This window comes from Ambystoma mexicanum, chromosome 4p (genome assembly GCF_040938575.1).
Source record: "Ambystoma mexicanum isolate Mex_15411 chromosome 4p, UKY_AmexF1_1, whole genome shotgun sequence".
NCBI classification, from domain to species: domain Eukaryota; kingdom Metazoa; phylum Chordata; class Amphibia; order Caudata; family Ambystomatidae; genus Ambystoma; species Ambystoma mexicanum.
In genome coordinates, this window is record NC_090927.1 from 325,538,907 (window position 1) to 325,553,637 (window position 14,731).

The window sequence follows — 14,731 nt, forward strand, 5'->3', positions numbered from 1 at the left end:
GTCCTTCCTAATAGTTCACACCAGATTCAAATTCATATTTAAAGTAAAAAATGAAGCCACATTCGAATAGACAAGTCTACTAATAGCCTAATGTATATTATATCTGTCCGTGTATGTTACATATAAGCACACAAATAAATCAGACCCTCAACCAAGAAAAACAAATATTTTCCATTATGCTAAAACATGCAGCTTTCTTCTTCTTTTCACACGGGATGAATCAGAGTTCATTTACAGATGTGTCTTTTTTCGAGTGCATCACAGAGCTGCTGGCCCGGGATAGTACTTGCACTTTTCCTCTTGCACAGCACCAAAAAGCACCTGCTTGCCGATTTGACTCCTTTGATATCCTTTATTTATCAACACGCCGAATCAAAAGAAGCTCAGAGGTAATATAGCCCTTTTCAATGAGGGTTTTTGGCACATGGAAAGCCTGGAGGTGAGGACATGGCATTAACCCAGAATGCATTATGATTTCTTATGGATGATGTTGTTAATTCCTCTCATGATTGCTGCAGGGAGACTTCAATAAGTCATCTTGAAGAATCATGATGCTGCGCTTTCCTTCCAATTACATCTCTCTTCGTGCAGTGCACTTTTTTTTGTCAAGGCTAATTAATCCTTTGCAACTTAATAGACCTAAATTGCACTTCTAATTGCTGGGATTGTTTGCTTTACTCCAGCAGCATTTCATCTTCTTGCAGCGCAGACACCATTTTGTTTATGTGAAAGCCGCGTCTCTTAGCCAACTGCATGCGTCAAGATGTTTCTGATGGAGAAATAAAAGCAGCTCCTCATGAATGCCCTTAGGGGGAGTGAAAGCAAAGACGGAGGGATTTAAAACAAGAAGACAAGCAAACAAACAAGTTGCCATAAAGGGATATGTCATTAACAGCTTCAGGCGAAGGTCCATATAAGGGAGCTCCTGGTAATACAGAGAAGTGCTTTCTGTGGATGTACATTTTCTAAACAGAGCATTATACACCACATTAGACCACACCTTGCAGTCATCATTATTATCAGTTAAACAATTAATTGAAAATAAATTGAGTACTTTTTGTGCTTTCTGCTTCTGGTCTCATTCCCCGTAACACGGGTGCAGCAGAAAAACGCAAACAAAGTCACTGCTCAATTTTCTCCACAGCTGCCAATTGGCCTGTTGAGGGCTTCTGTCACTATTGCGCCTCCACACCCAAAGGTTTTTCATCTGACCTGGCATCACATGACAACCAAGGCCCTTGTACGGGGCAATAATGATGATTCTGCCCACAGTTGAACCATCATGTGCCAACCCATGCATGGAACCGCCCACCGCGTAAACCATTTGTGCAGCCATGATCAGTATCATGAATGGCTCTCTGGGAGAGGTGGTGGTGTGCAGCATGTGTGCAGGAGAAAATAAAAACAAGAAAAGTGGGAGTAAAAGGCAGCACCCAAACATTCTGGATGGTGGGTGATTGATGACAAAATGTAAAGGGGTGAGTCCTCATGTCTAGGCAAGCATCCCACTGGCCCAAGACAATTGTGTGTAATGCAATGTAAATACATGTATTGATCCCAAACCAAGGCCAGAAGGAATCACATGGAATTATACCCAGGACCCCGAAGTGATTAACCGAACATACAGTGTTATTCAGAATTGGATGGCAGCCCCCAACCCAACCTATCCCTTAATGACGATACAACTGAACTACTTATTGTGGGCTCCCCTCACCACATAGGATCCCATGACTCTTCCTATTCCTCCTTCTTGATGGAAGCACCATCCAAACACATCATGACACTGGGCATATACCTGTATGCAGAACGTAACATGTCCCGCCACATTAACACGCTGACCTCTTCCACAGCCTACACCACCAAGCTCCTTTCAATGAACAGGACATTTATCTCACCCACCAACTGCTTCACCCTTGAGGGAGCCACTATCAGTAGCAAGCTCGACAATTGCAACGTGCGGTTTTCTTGCACCATTTCCAAAAACCTGGCAAAGCTTCAACTCAATATATAATAAAGCATTAAGAGCTGCCCTAGGCCTCAGTCTCTCCGACCACATCACAACAGCAAGAAGAGAAGTGCACTGGCTACACATAAAAGAACAAATTGACTTTAAAACACTTGTCTTAACACACCAATGTCTTCATCAGAATGCCCCCTCCTACCTGATCCACCACATTGAAATTGAACTGGTTACCCAATGCCTCCGGTCGGTTCTACGTTATTTCGCTGAATGATTTTACATCGTGGGACTTTTCATCGCCACCCTTTCATCGCCAAAAAATCTTTTTTTTTTTTTAATTTATGGGGGGCTTCATCCCCCCAAACCTCCCCTTACTTAAATAAACATACCCCAAACCGCACCAAACACCCCCCCATAAAAAAGTTACAAAAAAAACGTTTTTGGCGATGAAAGGATTGGCAATGAAAAGTCCCGCGTTGTAAAATCATTCGACGAAATGCGTGTATACCCTCCGGTCCTCGTCCAGCTGTTCTCTACTCACCGCTAGATTAATTTGCAAGCGAGAAGGAGTACCCAGCTTCTGTGTTATAGTGCTGTCCCTCTGTAATTCTCTCCCTGACCACATCAGAAATGGGCCCTCACCATCGAGATTCAAGAAACTTCTAAAAACCATGCTTTTCAACAAATATGCTTAACTTAGCTCAATGCTGTTTGTCTTATTTTTGCCTTTTCCGTGCATTGTTTTGACTGTCTGCTCTCACAATTTTTGTACAAGCGCCATGATTCCTCTGGGTCTGGGTGCTATACAAATGAAAAAATATAATTAATAAAATAAAATCTGGGCGCTAGCCACCAAGAAAGAAAAACCTACAAAACCCAACCCTACTAAAAGAGAAAGGCTTTAAGAGCTCTACGGAAGCACAAATGATCCAGGACCTCCATCAGGAAAAATGGAAGGGAGTTCCACAATGTTGGGGCAAGAACCTAGAAGCAGCGCTCTCTAATCAGGATTTGTGGATGCAAAGACTTCAGATGGTGTCATGGAAAGTAGCAAGTCAATTTGGACTGAAATAAAGAAGGGCCAGTGCGAAAACAATACTGATGTGCAATGCAGAGTGCCTTACATTTTATACGGCTTCTGGCATTTGGCCAATAACAGCAAGGTGAATTACCATGTCGGGGTGTTCAGTGCCAGACGTGCGGCAAGATTTGGAGCCGATGGACCAGAGATTCAGGTTGACCTAACAACATGCCATTGCAGTATTCCAGTGCTCCCATAGTAGAGGCCATGTCTGCAGTGGCATGAAACTGCAGAGGGACAAATGGCAGCACTTTTCTAAGGTGCCTCAATTTGAAGAAGCATGCACTGCAAACTCCAGAAATCTGCCCCTCTCTGGAACCAGAAGGGAGGAGCTTGTCCCCTACGCTCTTAACATAAGGGCTAAGGGCAGGGCAAAGTCCCAACAATTCAGGCCAAAAATCAGAATGCCAAAAGGATTGAGAATTATGGGTACCGATTACCATAAACTCTGTTTTATCGCTGTTGAGCAGTTTTGAAACATCCATCGACCGATCTCAGTCAAACAAGATTTAAGTTTGGAAGGGGGGGTCGGATATCGGGGTGTTCAATTTAAAAATGAATTGCGTATCAACAGCGTAAGAATAAAAACATACACCAGACGACGCAATCAGGTTTGCCAAGAGGCGCAACTCTAAATTGAAGATGACCCATGCGGCATACCACAAAAGTTGGCGTGGGTGGGTGGAAGGAAGCCCGATAAGGCCACAGTCTGCATGCCGGCTGCCAGAAAAGAGAAAAACCGTTCCAAAACTGGACCTGACAGTCCTGCTTGTTCCAGATGCTGCAGAAGAATTTTGTGGTTGATAGTATCGAAAGCTACAGAGAGTTTAAGGAAAATCCAGACCCTGAACTCCTGTGGTCTTGAAGCAGGGCAAGATTGTCCAGGATTGATATCATAACTCATTCCATCCCCATAAGTGGCCTACTGAAAAGGATGCAGCTGCCCACTTTCTTCCAGAAACCTTAAAGGTCTGAGGGGTAACAATGGCTCCCATCAGTTAAATGATAAATGACAGAACGGAAATAGAGCAGTAGCAGGCTGGGAACAGGTGATAAAATAGCAGCTTTTTCAGCAGTGGTGTAACTATTGCATGCTTCAAAGAGGCTGGAATTACCCTGCTCAAAAATGACTGGTGAAGTGGGCCAGTAAAAAGTGCAGTTGTGTCCATAGGGAGAGACTGAAGCAGATGCATTGGGATTGGGTCTGATGCTGATTTAAGCTTACAAATAGCATCCTAAACAATAGCATTGGAAACAGGCTCAAAACAGGAAAAAGGCCTAAGATTACCACTGCAAGCGAGGCCCGAGACACAGAGTCCACAATATCCAGCCGAGTCGACATAATCATCTTCCTGATCTTGTCAATCCCATCTGCAAAACACAGGTTAATAGTATTGCTGGTCCCTCGTGAGTGAGAGGGGTCGAAGTGGGCAAGCGGTGGGAGAGCAGAGAGTTTCTTCATGACTCGAAATAACTCCTGAGACGCGCATGGGACAGTAATTATACATTCCGCACAATGCTGAGATATGGATGACTTCACCGCCAATTTGTATTGAAGTAAAATCTGTTCATACTAGTCTTTGGCTTTTATCTCATATCAGATGTGCTTTTTATGCTCTGCCCGGCAGCACTCCTGTTTCATAGCTCTCAGGTCTGGCGAAAACCAGGGGGCTGACGGTTTCTGATGCCATACACCTCTCTGAAGAGGGGCCAACAGGTCAGCTGTGAGGGACATGACTTTTATTAATGCCCCACAAGAATCGGCCTTTGATTATCCAGTAGAGCAGTCTGAACACTGTGTTTCAAAACCTATGCCAGTTGCCCAGGGGGAACTTTACCCCAGTGATGTTGACTGGCATAAACCATATACGATGCCTGCCTACATATCGGCAAAACAACAAGGATTGGGAGAAGAAAATGGAGTGACTAGATAACTGGCAGTCGGTAAAACGTCACAGAAAGAAATAGATCTGAAAAGATCAGATCAGAGTATTTCCTCTGTTATAGGTCGGAATATAGTTACGCAGATATAGATGACAGTCGGAGAACCTGGTAAATAAATTGGCCACATGAGTATCAGTCACATCATTTGCCCAGGTTTTAAAATCACCTAACAGTCAAATTGGTGTGAACTAGAGCCAGATCAGCTACCAATTGAAAAACAGTTGATTAAACCATTAGCCAGGGGAGAAGGTGGATGACACACCAATAGTAGGTGCACTGACACATTACTTGAACTAACAAGGACCATGATAGATTATGGGAATAGTGGAACACTTTAATGATGCTAGGTGAATATGGGCAAGGCCAGCGCCCTTTGTTTATCTGGGCCGGTCAGCTCAAAGCAATGAATATGAAGATAGCAGGAGCTGAGCTTTGTCGAGAACAGATGAGTCTGAAAAACAAGTTTTGGTCAGCTCAAGGATATCAGATTGATGCTCCGACAGTAGATGAAAGCTCTCTTGGCTATGTGCCACTGCTGAATGAGCATTCATCAGAAAACCAGACAAGATAACAAGGAAACAATCACTAGGCTCACCCCTATATCCAAAATCAGCCACCTTATCAATGATTGTGTCACCCGCTGGCACCACACACAAGCGGCTACTGGGAAAACAGGTGGCCTCAGGGGTAAGCTTCAGCAGCTTGGCCTGGGAATATTTAATGATACAGTTGGGGTTTCTGCCCCTAACAGGGGGCCTTACCAGAGAAGGAAGTTATTCTACTTTATTCTGACAGTCGTTTATGGCCCAGGGCACATATATAAAGTGGGAAGATCAGCTGACCCGTGCCGCGATCGGACCAGTAGGCAATGTGGAAATACTCCTATGAAGTGCAAAGATCTGCAGCGCAATAAAAGGTAAACCTTCAATTTGTTCCAGAGGGTACCACAAATTACTGTGTCAAATGCGGCACTAAAATCAATAAACACACCATACAGTTTTAGTTGAAGTAGACTACAGGACTACAAGAACTCTCTATTATTGTCGTGAGTGCATTAAGTCAATGTGGTAGAGCAATTTTTCCTAAAACTAAGTTGATTGAATGGTAAGATTTTCTCATGTTCTGTCCAGTCTTGGTGATTAAAGAGTAACACTATTGGGAATATGTTTGCTGTGGCATCCAGCACTGCCAGAATATGATAACTGCTAGGCTCTTTATCGGGCCACGTTTATCAACGGGCACAGCAATGCTGTCAATCCAGGTACGGGGTAGCATCTGTGTCTGGACAATGTTCTTAAACAGCGAGTGTAGTACCATACGCCATCTCTCTGGGCTCAGTCTGAAGAGTGTATTGCAAGTGCCATCAGGTCTTGATACCGGAGAATCTTTACTTTCACTTATGTACTTAATTATATAATCTATGCTGTTTTTGTAATGACATCTCACTTTTGTCGCTGTAAACTCCTCTTTGCTGCATATCATCTTACCCACCGTTTTTCTTCCAACTAATAATTTTGAATACTTGGATCGCCATTGACTACTCTCCAAAAGGTATGCATTCATCTTTTTTGCCAGTGACCTCCATCAACGAGTTCCAGTTATCTATTTTCTGTTTAATTCTATATTCATGAAACCATGTGCGGTAACACTGCTTTATGGTTTTACAGTCCTCAGCAACCTCACTTGATTCTTCCCTATGCTTATTTACATATCGCAACTCCTTTCTTAGTATGTATTTTGCATTGCGACGTTCACATCATATCTATGCATGAGGCCCTTCTAGTTCTGGAAGCCCCTATGAAGTGCTGCATTAGCACCGTCTAGGTCAGGAAGAATTATTCTCTATGACTTGCGCCATGAGTGCTTCATAAGCTAAAAGTGTGGTTTCAGTCGAAGGCACTTTAGTCACTGCCCCTTTTGCTACGTTGATGTTTGATCTCCTTTTATTTGTGTAGCAAACTTCAAGGAACCTTGCACATTCAAAATTTAATCATTGATCTGCCCAATCTAATTTAGGGGGCTTCGAAGAAATTCGATTTTCTTCCCTGTTGATACTTGTAATTCCTACCTCATGTAGTAAATGTAGTAGTCCAACTTGCCTCTAAGGTGGGTAAAAGGAAACAACCAAAGGATAGTGGCCACTTTCAGTTCAATAATCTATATTTAGATCCGACACTAGGGTAAAGAAGTGAGCAGGCACAAAAGCATAATTCAGTGTGGATGCGTTAATTTCAGTAACGTGAGTGTATCCCGCTAGAGTGTCTCCTCTACACCTTCGATTAAGCATGGCACCTCTTCCCCTTTTTATCAGTTTTACTTTGTGTCATATGTGTCATTGGTATTCCCCGGCTGATTCCAGTCATCATGACAAGTGTACAGTGTTTTAGCATTAAAATCTCCTAGGATGATTGTAGGAATCCTAGCTGTACTGTTAGAGACCTCGATCAATGGAGATACAGAGGCAATTATTGTTTCTGTATGTTCGAGCCCAGTTGGACCATAAATATTCACCACTAATGCTATCCTAAAAGGGCCTTTAATTACCTTTAATTATCGCTGCAACCACATAATCACAATCTAATTCTATTTTGCTTCTGTCAAGATGATTTTGGACACTAAGTATTAACATTCCCTTTGGACGTCCCACCCAGCCAGGTTTTTTTCCATTTTGCTGTGTGATTTCACCCATCACATGCAAGCTCTCCAAATGCCCATGTTTCCTGCAAATCCACCACCTCAAAATTGCTGAAGATATTCCACAATCCATCTTCCTCCAAGTAATGGCCATGACCGCAAATATTCCAGGAGAGGAAGAAAGATGGCATGCCATGGTCTTCGTTATCTGCATGGTTGGAGAGCCCCCACTAGCCAAGACCAGTCTTTCCCCTCTATATTGTATCGCAGGGTTGATATCTATTATTTTTGAATACTTTGCTAACTCCATCACTGTCTACGGCCACTGTTGATCTTTCTTCCATGCTGAAAGTCTTTGTGTTATTGCTTAGATACTGGATGTGTAACCCTTCATAACAATACTATTCACATCGAGACACACTCATATACCCTCTTTAAAAACTCCTGGGAATAGAACAAAACACTTTCTCTAATTAAATTCAAAGTAAGGTTAACTCTTGACCCTGCTAATGGTTCATCTTCAATCAAGTCTGCTGTTATTATATCACTTGATTTAACCAATCGAAGGGGGAGGATATGATGTAGTAGGTTTAGTATAAGACTATGATTTAATATGCAGTTTCTTGCAGGTCAAAAATACATTGAATTAATGCACCATAATATAAATGCGGGACACTTCCGTTTTGTATCCTTCTTGTATTGTTGAGGGTGGTTCTAGTCTCCTCCACTACACCCAGTTGTTGATCCAACTCTCTGATTGCTTGTTCTTTCATCTTATTATTTATCATACGGGTACCAAACAACGTCTCTGGTTTGGAAAGTGCTTTATGGACTATAGGACTATACCTCGTGTACTAATATCCAAAATGCACTCTTGTATAAATTAAAAATCCAATCAAAAAAAGACAAACTCATGCTCTCATGCCTGCCACCTCCACTCACAAAACTGCACGGGCCAACCCTTTGACTTCTCTTGGGTGTCCGATCTGGAAGTAAAAAAAAAATCATCAGTTTCCTCAAACCATCTAGATGCCAAGACGACAAATGCCTGGTCCCTATATCTCGCCCATTGTCAATTCCTCCTTCAATACTAGCACAGTTCCCTCTAATCTGAAAGAGACTTGGGTCCTCCAGCTTCTAAAAAAACAACACTTTACCTCAGCATCCCAATGCATTATTGCCCTATCACAACAGTCCCATTCATATTGAAAATCTTGGCTAGAGCAGGGTATGTGCAAATTCAAAAAAACACTTAGAATCTAAGAATCTCCTGGGCCTACGCCAGTCAGGTATCAGCCCTGGCCATGGAAATGAATCAGCTCTCCTTGACCTAAAGATTCAAATAGACGTATTCATTAACAACAGCAAACATGCCCTCCTCCTCTTTCTCGACCTCTTGGCAACATTTGACCATGTGGACCACAAAACATTATGCCTTCACCTGGCATCAGCACCTCACTTCTCACCTAAGGCGATAACCTGTAGAGTGTAGAACCTGATAAAATGGAGAGGCCTGATTTGTTATCCTTACACAACCATTACCCATCATTACCTGTCGTTAGAGAATCATTACTCTTTGTCACACAACCATTATCCATTATTACCCATTTAGGAAACATTGCATCCTGTTTAGTTATCCATCATATATTCTGATTAGTACTGACTAGTAACATTACACTATCCACAATTATTCTGCCACATATAGGTATCATTTGCATTTGTTTATAGAATGGCACACTGTCATATTTGAAATGCCATGAAGAGACATGTAGAGCCATTTAGAGACACATGTTATGTTTTGTAGTTACATGTACACATGTATGCATTGTAGAGACACCATGCAAGTAGAGTGTGCACTTAGACTATGTTTACATTATGTAGTGCTTGGATTTGCAAGAGAAAGCATAAACACTAGAAAGCATTTTGCTGGCATTATAAAGCCATTCCATTGAATGAAGACACACAGAAGCGCAATTGGGCTCTGTGCGAAATGTTATGATACACTGTGAAAGATTGGAATGCAAACAGAGATAACACGACCCTTGTCTGAGTAGAGCGACAGCCTGGCTTATCAGCATGGCTCTGAGCTTCACAGAGACAGAAAGGTGGGAGGCAGAGCCATGGGCTCTGTTGCATGGTGAGAGGGAGAGTGTGCTTTTGCGAGGAGAGATATGTAAGAGAGAAGCTAACAGGGGAATGAATGGAGAAATAGGAGGAATAGCTGCTGTGTTGCAGGCAGATAGAAGGCCATGATAGAGATATGTTTTGAAATGTCACATTGACAAAGAACACAACCAGAACACGAAGTGATTGCAAGTGAAAGTACATGCAAACACAGACTTTCAGGCATTGCAGATACTTAGAAATTCTGACAGAGAAAGAGACATTCTTAGCTTAGAGAACAAAGTAACCATAGGGATTTGTATACGTCATGGAATAGTATAGCCAGAGGTGAAGTGAGGGGAGTTTTTAGATGTTGATGGAGTTCGTTGAGAGGGAGGCATTTTAGTGTGGCAGTAATGCAGCCTTGGCAGACCAGCTTGGGAGAGATCGAGAGCTTGGCAAAGGCTTGAGGCAGTTTGAGTGACCAGATCTTGAGAGGCAGACACTGACTGGCTGGTTGCAGAGTTGTGCATAGAGGAGAGACTTGACAAAGACAGAGCTGGAGAGGGGAGAGAGACACATGCAAATGGGAAGTATGGTTTAAGGCCTAAACTGATTGATTAGAACAGACACTCACACAGAGATAGTTGGGGTAATTAGACAGGGATTGTCTAAGAGAGAGAGAGAGAAGTATGTGTGGAATGGAGAGGAATGCTGAATGCTGGTGCTTGCCATATGTATATTGCATTAGACACTGATAGCTTGCATTAGAAGCCTGTAAGGCTTATAGTTATCACATTGCATGGTAGATTTGCACCAAAAGTATAAAGGTGCAAATACGAGATTTGCATAGTTTTAGGAATCTTGCCTTGTTATATATGAATACATGCATTCTATTGTTATAATTGAATCGATTAATGTGTTTTCTTTGTGTCTTATGTTATTGTGTCTATAGGGGTATGTTAGGAATAATCTAGAAGTAACACCGTGCACAAAGGCCCTGAGATACAAAAGAAAGGGGGGTATAATGATCCACACACCACTAGGAGATTGTCTAAGATTGTCTAAAACCGGTGCATGGTTGCCCAAGGGGGGCTAGTCCGTGATAGGATTTGTTTTGGAACTAAGACTAATGGTTCATCTTCAATCAAGTCTGCTATTATTGTATCACTTGATTTAACCAATCGAAAGGGGGAGGATATGATGTAGTAAATTTAGTATAAGACTATGATTTAATATGCAGTTTCTTGCAGGTCAAAAAGGCATTGAATTAATGCATCATAATCTAAATGTGGGACACTTCCATTTTGTATCCTTCATGTATTGTTGAGGGTGGTTCTAGTCTCCTCCACTACACCCAGTTGTTGATCCAACTCTCTGATTTCTTGATCTTTCATCTTATTATTTATCATACGAGTACCAAACAGCATCTCTGGTTTGGAAAGGGCTTTATGGTCTATAGGACTATACCTGGTGTACTAATATCAAAATGCACTCTTGGATAAATTAACGACACTCCAAATAAAAATCCAATCAAAAAAAGACAAACTCATGCTCTCACACCTGCCACCACCACTCACACAGTGCCTCAAAACTGCACAGGCCAACCCCTTGACTTGACTTCTCTTGGGTATCCGATCTGGAAGTAAAAAAAAAAATCATCAGTTTCCTCAACCATCTAGATGCCAAGGCAACATATGCCTGGTCCCTATATCTCGCCCATTGTCAATTCCTCCTTCAATACTAGCACAGTTTCCTCTAATCTGAAAGAGGCTTGGGTCCTCCCGCTTCTAAAAAAACAACCTTTGACCCCAGCATCCCAATGAATTATCACCCTATCACAACAGTCCCATTCATATTGAAAATCTTGGATAGAGCAAGGTATGTGCAAATTCAAAAACACTTAGACTCTAACAATCTCTTGGGCCTACGCCAGGCAGGCTTCCACTCTGGAAGCCAGGCTTCCACCCTGGCCATGCAACTGAATCAGCTCTCCTTGACCTAAAGATTCAAATGGACGTATTCATTGACAACAGCAAACATGCCCTCCTCCTCTTTCTTGACCTCTTGGCAGCATTTGACCATGTGGACCACGAAACATTATGCCTTCACCTGGCATCAGCAGCTCACTTCTCACCAAGACGATAACCTGGATCAAATCCTTCTTGTCCAAAAGAACCATGAGGGTTTTGTCTCCATCAGCATCAGAAGACACAGCGCCAGTTACCTGTGGTGTACCCCAAGGCCCATGTTTCTCCCCCACGCTTTACAACATTGTTACCAAGCCCCTATTCAACAGTCTTGACACTATGGGTACCTTCTACACTAACTATGCAGATGATACCCAAATTCTCATTCCCATCACAGGCAATTATGACACTGACTCTTGTGCTCTCAACTCTGTCTACCAAAGCATTCAGGCGTGGATAGCCATGCATGCCCTCTGCCTCAATGATGACAAGGCAGAGCTCCTGCTCATTGGTTCCCACAACCGACTAAACAAACTGGTCAAATTGTACACCTCCTTCACGATAGATGGAAATTCCATTCCTATCTACAAAGCAGTAAAAAAAACTCTGGAGTATATCTAAATGCCTCTCTAACCCTAAATAAGCAGGTCAGCGCAATAGCCTTTTCCTCAGCCTACTCTACAAAATTAATCAATGCCAGTAGGCACTTCCTCTCCACTGACAGCTGCCTGACCTTAGCCAGAGCCCTTGTTCTATCAAGACTTGACTAATGCAATGCCCTCTTTGCCAGAACGTATCCAGAATAACAACCTTAGAGCAGCACTGAATATGCAGACAAAACATCCCACATTTCCATGGCCCGAAGGGATGCCCACTGGCTCCCCATTGAAGAGAAAATCCACTTCAAAAGTCTCACCATCATACAAAAATGTTTACCCAATAATGCACGTAAACACCTCAACAAGAAATTCAAGAAATCACAAGTGAACAGACCAACTAGAACTTCCTTGGAGAACATTTTTCTGACACCTAAATTTAAACTCCAAAAGTCGGGACGACATAGCTTTCTTTTAGTAGCAGCTAAGCATTGGAATGCCCTACCTGCCCAACTCAGAGCTGATACCTCCTACTGGTCCTTCTGGAAAAAAATCAAAACCTGGTTGTTCATCCTAGACAAGCAGCATTGACATAGCTCCCCTGAGGATGGTGCCAGGTTACAGTAACCTATTGTTACTCCCCCTAAAGTAACTGTTGCAACCTCCTCAACTGTAACTGTACTTTTACATGCCTTGTACTTCACTTTGCCTTCTGTTTGCTTTGTTCCCATTGTAACCTATGTCTGTCTGCAACAGCGCCATGATGCCTATGGGTTTGGTGTGATCTACAAATACACAAATAAATACATGGTTTGTTATCCTCGTTTTAAACTGCCAATTTGTGCTTGTGCATGCATTGTCATTAGTCTGGAACAGAATGGCCCCACCTTCAAGATTAATAGACTCATCTAATTGTTCTTACTGCAGCGTATCCACCTGTACTAGTTTGCAAGGAGATTGTACCAAAAAATAACGCATATCCTTATTATGATTGGCAGGTAATTTCAATTCGATGATTTGACCTGTAGCCTGCTCAACCAATAAGGCATGTGTATAATAATGTTCTTCTTCCCTTCGATTTTTCAAATGTTTGACCATTTATTATTGCATGTCGTTGGCTTGGCTACCATTTTTATTTTCTTTCGGTTCTTTCCTTTCCTTGAAAAACCATCAGCTTCAGAATTATTTATTTCCCTATCAGAAGCATGGTCCGTAATTTTGTTAATGTTTTTGATTGGACTGACTTGGGTTTTGGAACGTCTTTTTCTGTTTGTTTTTTGGTCTTGTATGCTCCGTTTACTATTCGATTTTGATTTAAAAGGCAGCTTACTGTGCAAGGTGTCCATTACCGTAATGCCATCAAACGATGGCTGGGGCGATACACCTTCACACCTTTCCTTCTCAACATCATATCTTTGGATGCATTTTGTTATTAGCTGTGAGGGTGTGGTCATGTGCTTTATTTAGGTTGTCATCCTCAACCTCCTCACAATCAATAAGTTCTGGTATGATACATGCCATATTACTAGGTGGAGTCTTAATTCACAATTTGTATGTAATTGAGTTTAACATTTTGGCACACTTCCTTATATATATAGTCGCCATTTTTTACTAGGGAAGTTATAAAGAATTGCAAGTCTTGTAATTTTAAGTTTGAGGGAAGTGAGTTATCAGACAAAGAATGCTCAAGACAAGCAGATAAAGGGAACTCCACATTTGATTTGGAGAGAGCATACCTGCGCAGACATTCTCCATTATCTATAACTTCTGGTTCATCACCAATTAACTTAAACTGATTGGAGTCCATTTCCTCATCGCCATCAAGAATGGTAGAAGTGGGGATGTAGGGGTACATAGCAAACATGTTTCCCTTCGGCCTTGTCTATCCATGCCGTACATTTAGCTATTCTACATTCATGATTCATTATGTGTGCATCCTGTATATGTTTAGATTCGATTGGAGTACCTATAGGAGAGCCCTCATTATGCATACCTTCATTCATGTCATAATCCATGTGTGCCTTGAATGCAATGATAATCAGTTCAGAGGTTGGCTTTCGCAGATCATAGGAGTGCATTAGAGTACAGCCAATCGTATCAGTAGCTTGTGTTTTATTCACCCCATCATTCAGCGACCTTGTCCCTCAAGTATCTTCCATCTCCATGACAGGTGGTGGTGTAGCAACAGCCATCTTCATGTGACGTCACTTCCTCATCTCACGCTGCTGACTCTCGGATGACGGCAAGACTGCAACATGCTTTGCTCGCTTCCCTCACTGCATGCGTCACGCATGCTCTGCTTCAACACGCTGTACGCACACACAACAACAAATGGGTACGTTTAAAAGCAACACTTCAGCGTGTAAAAGTAGCTTTTAAGCAGACCAAAGGGCTCAGCTGCCTCTCAGTCTCAGCCTACTCCACTCCAAGACTTCTTTTAACT